Genomic DNA, 12,006 nt, shown 5'->3' with positions numbered 1-12,006 from the left:
GAAGAAAAAAAGAGAGAAGGAGAGACAAAAGGAAAAGAGAAAAGAGAGAGGGGGAGGGGAAGGAAGGGGGGAAAAGGGGGAAAAAAAAAAGCCAAAAAAAAGGAAGAAAAGGGGAGAGAGAAAGGGGAGAAGAGAGAGAAAAGGGGAGACAGAAGATGAGAGAGAAGAGGGGGAGGGGACGAGAAAGAGGGGAAAAGAGGGAAAACAGAGGAGAGAGGGGAAAAGAGGTAGCCCAGAGAGGAAAAAGAGGAAAGGGGAAAACGAGAAGGGGAGAGAGAGAGAGAAGGGAAGAGAGAGAGAAAGAAAGAAAAGGGGGGAAAAAGAGAAGGGGAAGGGGACAGGGGCGGGAAGGAAGGGGAGAGAGAAAAAGGAAAAAGAGGAAAAAGGGGAAAAGAACCAGCGAGAGAGGGGAAGGACAGAGAGAGAGAGAGAGAGACAGACAGAGAGAGAGAGAGAGAGAGAGACAGACGAGAGAGAGAGAGAGAGAGACAGACGAGAGAGAGAGAGAGAGAGAAAGACGAGAGAGAGAGAGAGAGACAGACGAGAGACAGACGAGAGAGAGAGAGTTGTTACCGAGAGCGACGCACCCTCTAAGAGACCGTTCCAAAATCAGATTGTTTATCTTTCCTCTATCCAATGATCTTGGGGGATGCGTGGGGAACCGGGGGTTGAAGGGGGGGAGGGGATAATGTAAGTACTGGATGTTAATAGGAAGCTGCTGAAATCGAAGAAAGTGATTTATGAAACAGTAGAAAGTCGATTTTTCGAAAACCTGAGCCAAACATTGTCCGCCGAACGAAGAAAAAAAAAATAAAAAAAATCGGCTATTGAAACTCTACGGACGTCTTACCATCCATTTCTGATAGAATAATATTTATTTCCACCATATTTGGGGTCAAAGCTCTGAGGGAACCCTCGTATCTCTCAGATTTCCAAAAACAACTGCAACATAAAATCACGCAAGTAGACGTGACAAATCACACACACGCGCGCCCTCTGATACACAAAATCTCCATGAACATTATAAAACTCAATGTTCCAATTAGTAACATACCAAAAGGTCGCTCCATTCCACCATGGAAAAATTCAACACTGATCGTGCACCTTACATGTCTACCACAAAAAAACAGGGTGCATAACTGTGTGTTGAAACAAATTGCGCTAGCAACGGTAACGGAACACACAGAATCTATGGGTGATGATGCATATGAGTGTTACGCCGACGGATCCGTACAGTCTGGATACAAAGCTGGTTGTGCTTGCGCTGTATACAAAAATGGCTTACTACAACATCAAGTTAATATGAGAATACAAAACTGGGCCAGCACTACACAAACGGAGCTGGCAGGTATACTCCTCGCAACGGAATTCTTAATGTCTAGGGGCTCTGGAGTAGTTTTCTGTGACTCTCAAAGTGCTCTTCGGACGCTAAATTCTTTCAAAGCAAGTGGCGATGAAGAAATTGTGAGTTGCATTAAGCGTAACGTAACCTATGCAACAGAGCGTAATTTCAACATTCAGTTTGTATGGATACCATCTCATGTTGGCATACGCAAGCACGACCACGTAGACAAATTGGCGAAAGAAGCCTGCAGCAAGGATATTGTGAACATAGATCTTGGGATGCCTCTGCTAGGGTTGCACATATATTGAAAGTTCTCATAAGGAAGAAACTAGTAGATCTGATTAACACTCAAAGGCCTGAAAGCTGTACCATAAGGCACTACGATCAGTATAGGATGGCAAGCCTTCCTATGGGTGGCACCGAAGTCAAACCAGAGTGACGTGGTTATTGCCAGAATACGTTTAGGTTACAGAATGTACTGGCAACTGCACGGTGCAAGAAGTGCAGATGAATCTAGATGTAGACTGTGTAACGAAGAAAACAAACGAACGCTTGAGCACTATATCTCGGAATGTCATGTGATACAGCCTTTCAGACCACCTAACATGAGGAACTATGTGAATATTTCATTTCATCTGATACATTGGAAGATATACTCGTATATACCCTAAATTTACTAGTGATAACTCCCGTAGCAAATAACAGTGTTATTCAAACACAGTGGCAAAAGCATATGTAAGTAATAAATTTTTGATGATGATGATTTATATTTATTTTTTTTACCTTTGTCAACAAAAGTAGTTACAGACTCGTACAATGTCAGACAATGTAAAACTGAAATCATGTTTTTGCCCACCCCTGAGAATAGCCGGGTGGTAAATAAACTTATTTAATTTAAAAATTCCATTTTTCAGTTGAAAGCCTAGTAACCCCAAAGCAGTACGTCATAGGTTTCCTCCGGTGTTTGGAGATTTTCGAGGATAAACCCCCCAACTGATTTGTCCTTATACTCAGAGTGGCGTGGTGGTTGTGTGTGTACATACCCAAATTGGTAGGATATTATGGTCAGGGACTCAAAAAAAAAACAGTTTAGAAAAAAATTACGAATACGAGGTGGTGCTAAGGTAACAGGTGCTGTACCAACGACCTTTGGGCGAGACCTGGGATGTATGTGGACAGCACTTGCCTGGCGCCACCCCCTCGCGCCCGACCGGGGAATAATCACCCAAGAAGGGGAGGGGACAACCACCCCCTCACTGCCCAAAACCATGGATGGGGGGGGGGACGTGCTCGATGCCCCCCCAGTCCCAGTGCCCTACCACCCCTCAACCCCCCACCTTGGGGGGATTGATTCCACCGAACAATGATGTGAGCGATGGGTTTCGACTGCCGACCCTGATAACGGGGGGTTTCCAACTCGGTTTCCCAATCTTCAGACCGAAGGAAAAAAAGTGAAAACCATGCCGAATGAAAACCAGAAACCCTGCCAAAAAAGCAAACGGGACGCCCAAAAAAGCGCGAACCCTCGCCCCCGGGAGAGGTAATTAGACGGCCCTTTCCCGGAGGACACACTTCTGTCGATAAAAAAGGTGGAGAGGGAGGTCAGCCAGCTCCCGCCCCCCCCGGGGGAAAGGGCCCCGCTAGACAGGGTGCGGGGGAGAGGATTCCTCGCGCTCGTCTATGTACGACGAGAACAAAATATTGGCCCTGATGATAATGGCATTTTTGCGGGAATCTTGCAGAACAAAGGACGTTTCACCCCTAAAAAAAAAAAAAATAGGGGGATCCGGTTCCCGGGTTCCGAAGGAGGGGGCCCGCTGAGGAAGCACTGCATTTTCCGGGTGTTTTTAAAGCCCGGGGATCTATAAGGACGGACAGCCTTGAACAGGGTCATCATTGTATGGAGCGGTGAACAGCCCCCACCAAAGATACCTTTTCTTTGGAAGATACATAGAGCCGAGCTCCTTTCGACCTGGTGCTCAAGGTTTGGTCGACAAGGTCAAGGTTAGGGCCCACGTGCTAAAATTGCAGGAAGGACACAGCGTGTGTGTTGTGCGGGAGTCACCAGGAAAAGGGATGCCTGCAAGAAACGAGGGAAAAGGACAACGACAACGAAGACGCCCCACCATCGTGAAGAGGGCGTCAGGTGCAGAGCGGGGGTGTGACGCCGGCCCCGTAACGCCCCCACAAACCGCCCCGAGCCCCCCCCCACCTGCCCCGACCGCCCCTCGCCGGGGTGGCGTTTCCCCCCAACCACCCAAACCCACCCGGGGGCCGGTGACGTTCCCAACCCACAGGAATTTTCCCGCAAAACTGCCGGGGGGATTCCCCATCCTAGGAAACGGCCACAGGAAAAACCATTGGTGAAAAAGACATGGAAGGGCGAGGAATAAGAAGCATCAGGCAAGAATTGTGAAATGAAAAAAAGCATCAGGCAAAAATTTGCTGAATTGAAAAAAAAATAATGGAGAAAAAAAGTGATCGTGTAGACGGGGAAAATGTGGTTTGAGATGTTATGATGTCGTGATGTTAAAAATACGAATGAGGTCTCTGTATTTTTTTACGCCGGGACAAAAGTGAGCGGTAGACATGGAAAATGTGCTTTGATGATGTTAGGATTTTTGAAAACGAATGAGGGTCTTGATGATATTTATACGCACGTGCGTTCTATGATGTTAGTGAGGGTTAAAAATACGAAGGGTCTCTTGATATTATTTTTACGCACGACAAAAAGTGGGTGTAGCCCTGGAAAATGTCGTTTGATGATGTTAGTGATGTTGAAAATACGAATAGGTCTCCATATTTTATTAGCACGACAAAAGGAGGGTGAAAAAGGAAAAAGTGCGTTCTGAGTGTTAGTGATGTTAAAAAATACGAAGAGGTCTCTGATGATTTATTACCCCGTGGTTTGATGATTTAGTGATGTTAAAAAATAGAATGAGGTCTCTTGATATTATACGCACGACGGACCTTTGGGAAAACAGTGCGACAGTGACCGAAAAAATGCGCGACGAAGATGCGAAGGAAACGGCCATCTGTGGGACACACTCAGAAAATGCTACAGGTACGGATTTGCGTATAGTATCAATACGCGGAAAGCGCGCAAAAGATAAAAAAGAAGATACAACACAAAAACATAATGCAGTCAAAAAATTGCGACTAAATTTTTCAAAACAAAAAATTTTGCCCAAATCAGAAACGGGGGTGATGGGGGACAAAAAAAATTTATTTTCTTCATGGAATATCGTGGTGTCAACCGTAGAATTAATACTTTTTTAAACTATATTATAATAAAAATTTGACGTTTCTTTTTTAAAAGGCCCCTTCCATCAGCCACTAAAAAAAAACCCCCCCTAGAATTAAGGTACCACCCTATACGAACACAAAAAATACGGGCCCCTATTACTTAGCATGACACCATCCCGCAAAGTTTTTTGCAGAAATCTAATGACAATGTGCAGTATCGCATTTACATATTCGAACAGCCCTCGGGTTTTTCTCTCTGTACAATGTATAGAAAAGGGGTAAAAAGTTTCAACCGTTTCATGCCCAACTTTCAAAATACGCAAATGCAGGGGAGTTTTTAATGCTAGACATATACATTGGGATAGTCAATGCAATGAAAATGGCGAAGAGTTCCCACATTTTGGAACAACAGATTATGACAGTTTTTGATACGGGACGGCAAACTCACGGGGCGGGGGGGCGGTAGATTATGAATAGGAAGGGATCTTAAGCATGGAAACGTCAGAAGCATGCTTGAACAGAGTAATCTGACCACTTTGCAATAGAACGAGATACGCTGTGATAATACTCAGTTAACAAAAAAAAATAGGGTCAAAATTTCTACCCCCCCCTTACTTAGCATCACTTTCAATCACGTATCTATGATGGTATAATTACAAGTAAAAATGTTGAAAAATTTTTCCTTGGACATACAACAGTGGTCCTGTTTACTACAACACTTGGGTCTGCCCCATAAAAACCTTCAGAACAGAAACTCACAAGCTCCAAAAAACCTAAGTGGGCGGGCCCCCTACATTTTTAAGGGAACAAAAGCGATTTCGGAGCTTTAGTTTATTACAACAGGATAATACCCGTGAAAAATTTATTGAATTTTAAAGGCTAAAAAAAAACCCTAGGGGAATTTAAAAAAACTATTTCGAAATAAACCCTTTTGAACAGTTTACAAAGCTTTAAAATAACACCCTCAATGTAGGAGTCTGGAAAAAAATTAATCAAATTTCGGGAAAACCCAACTAACACCCCGCATTTCCAAGCCTTTTGCACAAGCAAAATATGTCCTTAGTAAAGGGGGCTGGAGCGTCCAAATTGAGCTCATTTCCCCACAAATTTTCGGATCCCTTTAGTCAATCTAAATTGCACGCAAATTTGCCATTGAGATTGGATGTTTTGATACTGACCCCCTCAGACTTTGCGAGATCACCGAGTGGGGAAAGAACAAAAGCCTGAAAAGGAAAAGCATCCGCCCCAGGTAGGATGGAATTACCATAGTGTCCTCCCCCTTTTAGCTTTAGGACCTGGTAATCCCCTTTTTCACCATAAGGTTAAGTTTTTCACAAAGGGATTTGCCTGGCCCCCGGACACGCAGTTAATCATCCCTATATCGAAATCAAAAAACGATAAATACTGCCCCAATTTTATTAAACCCCTTTTTATGCAAAAATTCTAGAAAGGATAATTTTGAACAGACTCGGGAAGGTTACAAAAGGGAAAATTTTTCACAGACTGTATGGTTCCTATCGGGGGCGTGACACAACATTTCTTTGCAAGTATTTTCCACTAATCCAGGGGAAACACACGTTTTTCTTGACCTCAAGTCAGTTTTGACATTGCAAACAGAGAAGCATCCTAGAAAAATTAGTAAGCTTTGGACCGGGTAAAATATTGAACTGGATTAGAAGTATCTCTCGAAAGACTGCAAGTGTCCTGTTCAGGGGATTGAGAAGTTTTACTTCAGCCTTTTTAACTTTGGGACGCCACAGGGAGGATTTTTCACCCTTTGCTTTTCAAAGCCTTTATGCACAAGCTGGTGGCAGATACCCCCTTGGGATGGTGAATCCCTTTATGCTATGCTGATGACAATGGTCAGAGCACATACAAGTGAGGAGCAAATAATTCTCGACAGAATCACAGCAAAGGCTCATGGTGTGGATTTGTCATTTCCACGAGAAAAAAAAGGCTCAAAAACCCTGTATCATCCCACCCCTTTTTTGCATAGGGACCAGGAAACTTTACATATGCCACAAGTTAAATATCTCGGGGGAAATGTAAAAAGTGCAAAACCTGGTCTTCTCTTAAAGAAAACTTGGGGGAAAATTGAAACCCTTGAAAGTTCTTTTCGGAAGAGAACTGGCATCAATGTTAAATCGCTATACTTTTTTACTTGGGTTTTTATAAAGGCAGTTTAGACTACCATGCACTGCACTTGTTTCGTGTAAGGAATCAGAAAAGGTAGTTTGGAAGGTAGTGCAAAAATGAAGCTATGAGGATTATCCTCGGCCCCGAAACAGCAAGGGTAGTAAACTGAGATCAGAAATTTAAAATTACCATCCATTTCTGATAGAATAATATTTTTTTCCACCATATTTGGGGCAAAGCTCCGAGGGGAAACCCCCGTATCTCTCAGATTTTCCAAAAAAAACAAATAAAATCACCCAAGTAAAGGACAAATCAACACGCGCGCCCCTGATACACAAAATCTCCATGAAAATTATAAAACTCAAGTTCCAATTAGTAACATACCCAAAAAGGGCGCTCCCCCTTTCCCCCATGGAAAAAAACAACATTTATCGTGCACCCTTTCAGCTACCACAAAAAAAAAAGGGGGCATAACTTGTTGAAACAAATTGCGAGCAACGGTAACGGAACACACAGAATCTATGGGGGGGATGATACGGGTTTGGACGGGTCCGTACGTCTGGATACAAAGTGGTTTTTGCTTGCGTGTATACAAAAAAAGGCTTACTACAACATCAATTTTAAAATGAGAATACAAAAAATGGGCCAGCACTACACAAAAGGAGTGGCAGGTAACTCCCGCAAAGGAATTTTAATGTCAGGGGTCTGGAGTAGTTTTTTTGACTCTCAAAATGCTCTTCGGACGCTAAATTCTTTCAAACGGGGGCGATGAAGATTTTGAGTTCATTAAGCGTAACGTAACCTACAACAGGGTAATTTTAACATTCAATTTTTATGGATACCCTTCATGTTGGCATACGCAAGCAGACCCCCGTAGACAAATTTGGGGAAAAAACCCGCAGCAAGGTATTGTGAACATAGATCTTGGGGGTGCCTCTTCTAGGGTTGCCCATATTTGAAAAGTTCTCTAAGGAAGAATAGTAATCTGATTAACACTCAAAGGCCGAAAGCTGTACCATAAGGGACACAATCAAATAAGGGTGGCAAAATTTTATGGGTGGCACCGAAGTCAAAAACCCGAAAGTGACGTGGTTATTGCCAGAATGCATTAGGTTTCAGAAAGTTTTGGGAACTGCACGGTGCAAGAAGTGCAGATGAATCAAGAGTAGACTGTAACGAAGAAAAAAAAAACGAACGCTTTTGGCACTATATCCGGGGTTCATGTGATACAGCCTTTTAGACCACCTAACATGAGGTATAAAGAACATGGAATTTTATTTCATCGAACATTGGGGAAGATAACTCTACTTACCCTAAAATTTTCATGTGATAACTACCGTAAGCAAATAATGTTATTCAAACACAGTGGCAAAAGCATATAAGTAATAATTTTTTATGATGTATTTTATATTTTTATTTACCCTTTTACAATTTCAGTATTACAGATACTGTACAATGTCAGATAATTTTAAAAACTGAATCATGATTGCCCACGCCTGAGCAGTAGCCAGGGGGGTAAAAAAATTCTTAACTTTTCAACCACGGCGCCAATTTTTTGGGGGGGAAAAATACGGGATAAAAAACCCCCTCGTTCGGGAAAAAATTTCAGGGTTTTTACATTTCCCCATCCCCATGGTAATCTTACAATGCGTCCTAACCAAAAAAACCAAATAAACCTTAATCCTGTGGGATTTATACACTGGACCAAAATACGGTTAAAGTTACCGGAGAGGTTTTGACGCACTGAGATAGAGAAAAATGGACATTGCCATCTTGTAGGCATAAAAAAATTGTAGGGGCAAAAAGGTAAATCGCAGCGGCCTTATATTAACCGGGGGAAAAAACAAAATAGGCCCGCAAACACCGCTCTAAAACTAAGTCCCCATCCATGTTTATCTTGCAAGGACCAAAAATGTGACGCGTAACTCATTATTGCGATCTCCCAAGTCCATGTATTACTACGCACTTTTAAGAAAGATTTTTTTTGTAATTATCAGGGCCCGTTTTTTAAATTTCATATATTTAATGGATTCTATTACTTTTAATACACATCTTTTCGTGTTTTGGAATTAACTTTTTTTTGCAATATTGTGCGCCCGCAGATTGCCACCCAAAATTTTACAGGGCGGGAGTAAGTTTTATTTCAGTGCTGGCGATTCCGGGTCATTTTTTAAAGCCCTATTGTGGATATACAGGGGAAATAGACAGTCTATCACAGCTGATATTTGAACCCATCAAATGCCCAAAAAGGGGAAAAAAATGATTTAAAACCCAAACAAATTTTGACCATGACAGAAACGAAGGAAAAAGTTTGGGGTTTTGCGTATAAAGGTATATGGTTTTTCTGGGGGCAGGAAGGCGACTATTACCACGGGGTCTGGGGGGTAGCCCCCTCATTGCCGTATACAAAACCCCGGAGGTCCAGGGGGGCAGAGCCTCCCGGCTAGGCGTATATATTACCACAGGGGGTCCAGGGGCAGGTCCACGGGTTAGGTTGGGTTTTTTTGGTTTTAAAACGCAATGTACGTTACCCCGGGGGGTTGGATTTGTAAAATCCCGTAGATTTTGCCGAACGACGGGTTTTTTTCCCGTAGATTTTTTTTTTTTTTTTTTTTTTTTTTTTAAAAACGGCGCGTCGGTCCGTAGACTTTCAAAATGGTGGGAACGTCCGTAGTTTCCTTTGCCCATTTAATCTTTTTTGTGCTGTTTACTTTTTCTGGACAAAGTTTGGCTCGGGTTTTCGAAAAATCAACTTTTACGTTTCATAAATAATTTTCTTTGATTTCTGCAGGTTCCAGTGCTATCCATTATCCCCCCCCCCTTCAACCCCCGGTTTCCCCACACATCCCTCAAGATCGTTGGGTAGAGGAAAGATATAAAAAATCTGATTTTGGAACTTAGTGTCAGGGAGGGTGCATTGCTCTCGGTAACAATCACCCAAAATACCTTTATATAGCGAAACACCGACGATTGTTCGCTTCCTTCTGTGGTTACAATTGCTTGGTTTTTAATCACTTTCGGCACTTGGGTTCAAATGTCAGGCTGTGATAGAGACTAATGTGTATTCGTCCTGTACATCCACAATAAGGCTTTCAAAATGACCCGGAATCGACGCAGCACTGGAAATGAAACATTTTTCACCGGCGTTTCTCGACGTAATGGCGTTGCTGGCCTGTCAAATCTCCCGGTGGCAAAACGCGCAGTCGCACAAGGTTATTGTACAAAATAAGTCTAAATTACCATACCATTTAAAAGATATACAATAGAAGTAAAAATCCGAATGTATGAATTTGGAAAAAAACAGGCACTGGTAATTACAAAATCGTTTTCAGAAGCACTAGTAATACATGGACTACTTGGTAGATCGCAGTAACGAGTTACGCGTCACAGTCTCAGAGCGGTGTTCTGCAGGGCCTATTTTTGTCATTTCCCGGTTAATACAAACTATATTACTTATATTGTTTCTTACCCTATTTGTTTATGCTCTACAAGATGGCAGTGTCCATTTTTCTCAATCTCAGTGCGTCGCTCTCGGTAACTAACCCTTACAGAAAACGGACATTAAGAACTCGGCGGTGATAAGTAGCGGATATTTTGATATTCCGCGGTAAATATGAGGCCGGAGCAGCTGTGCTTTTGTTACTCTATTGGTAATTTTCTGGAATAGGGTACTATAACCAATCTCCCAAAATACATTGAAATTATGTCGCAACCCCCCCCCCCCCACACACACACAACCCCGCATTATTGGCTCTACAGCAAGAGTGGGCATGAAAGTTAGCGGGGATATTGCGGGGTAAAATAAATATAAACAGAATCAGTGCATATTTGTTATCTAGTGCAGGGGGTTGCCGCCTCCCAACCCACGCGCAGGAAAACATGCGTCCGGCGCGGTACGGAGAACGGCAAATTCCGTTTCATCTAGCCTCCGACTTTCGAAACTTTTTTTTGGAATGGAATCTCCCCTCGTAGTTAAAGGCTGTTCTGCTGTTGCTTTCCGTCGCATTTGATTCTTTGACGAGTGACGGAACTTGTATTCTCCGACGGAAAAGTTGATAAAATGTGTAAGATTCGGTTTCGCACTGTATTCTGGGAGGAATTAGCATGATCATTTACACAGGAAAACCGAACAAGCACCAAAATAACTTTAAATCGGCTTTGCTGAAACTCTACGGGGTGAGAGCCATGTTTCACCTATTACGGTATACAATTTGGCGGTTAAATCCGGTATTACTTCTTGCCTGATTGACGCACAAGTACATTAAATCGTGATTGGACAAAAGCAACTTTTTAATATGAAAAAGCGTTTCCTTCGTATGGAATCATACACAAGGCTTCAGTAATTGTTCCTCAAACAACTATTTTATTGGTTGATTGCGTTAACAAATATTACAAAGCAAAGCAAACCAAGCAAATAGAATTAAAATGCGCTATTGACAGTTACATGTCGCGCCATCGTTGCGGCACACGCAGTCTATACGGATGTTCTTTTCAAACAACCAACCTTTGTTCACATTTTAGTAACAGAGCTTGCAAACCTTTGTGATGATTATCCTCAAAAATGGTATCCATTCAATGCTTATACTTGTCTTACAGTGTAATATGGAATTTATTGACCTTTGCCTGAGCCTAAAATACTACTGAAGCCGTGGCGGGACTCCATTCCGCGCAACTTGAAATTCTTATCCGTCCGGCGGAACTACGAAAGCTTTCGCCCGATTTCGTCGCGCGCGGCGACGGCACACCTAACCATCTAATTATCTGTGGTCGTTTGTAATTGCTAAATCAGTAATAACTGGTATTAATACTGCGTGAATTATTGTCCTACTCGATTCAAAGTTTTTTTATTGCCTGATTTTGATGATATCGTTGCGCCTCCGTTATTACGCTTCACCCAAATATGTTGTCCTCAGCGTGGTAGTATTTCCAGGGGTAGGTGTATTGCGCGATTTGTAAAAGTCCGTCGGCTTTCAAGATAACTTTTTCACACGCACACTTTGTTTGGCAGCGGCCAGACAGACAACGTTTTTTGTGGGCAAGTTTCCGAAGTAAAGAGTTATGATTGGTCAGAAAGGACTGACGTCATTTTCTGAAGTTTTTATTGGCTAGCATTTGTGCTCGTTTGTGAAGTGCAATCCGCTAATTTACCAACAAGTGCCCATTTTTCAAAGTACGTACTTTATATTTTGCTGTGAATTACGCGAAATTATTAAATGTTCAGATATCCATATTTGTGTATACGGATAAAATTTATATAGATTTCCACAATATTGACTTCC

General features: G+C 42.4%; 1 protein-coding gene across 4 annotated transcripts in view; it reads right to left on the bottom strand.

Annotated features, from left to right (window-relative positions):
• The window catches only part of LOC119577995, a 39,004-nt gene that overhangs the window by 26,244 nt on the left and 754 nt on the right, over nt 1–12,006 (bottom strand). The window lies entirely within an intron of this gene.

The sequence above is a fragment of the Penaeus monodon genome, chromosome 10 (genome assembly GCF_015228065.2).
Source record: "Penaeus monodon isolate SGIC_2016 chromosome 10, NSTDA_Pmon_1, whole genome shotgun sequence".
Lineage (NCBI taxonomy): Eukaryota > Metazoa > Arthropoda > Malacostraca > Decapoda > Penaeidae > Penaeus > Penaeus monodon.
Note: the sequence above shows the minus strand (reverse complement) of the source record. Positions and strands in the feature narration are given on the sequence as shown.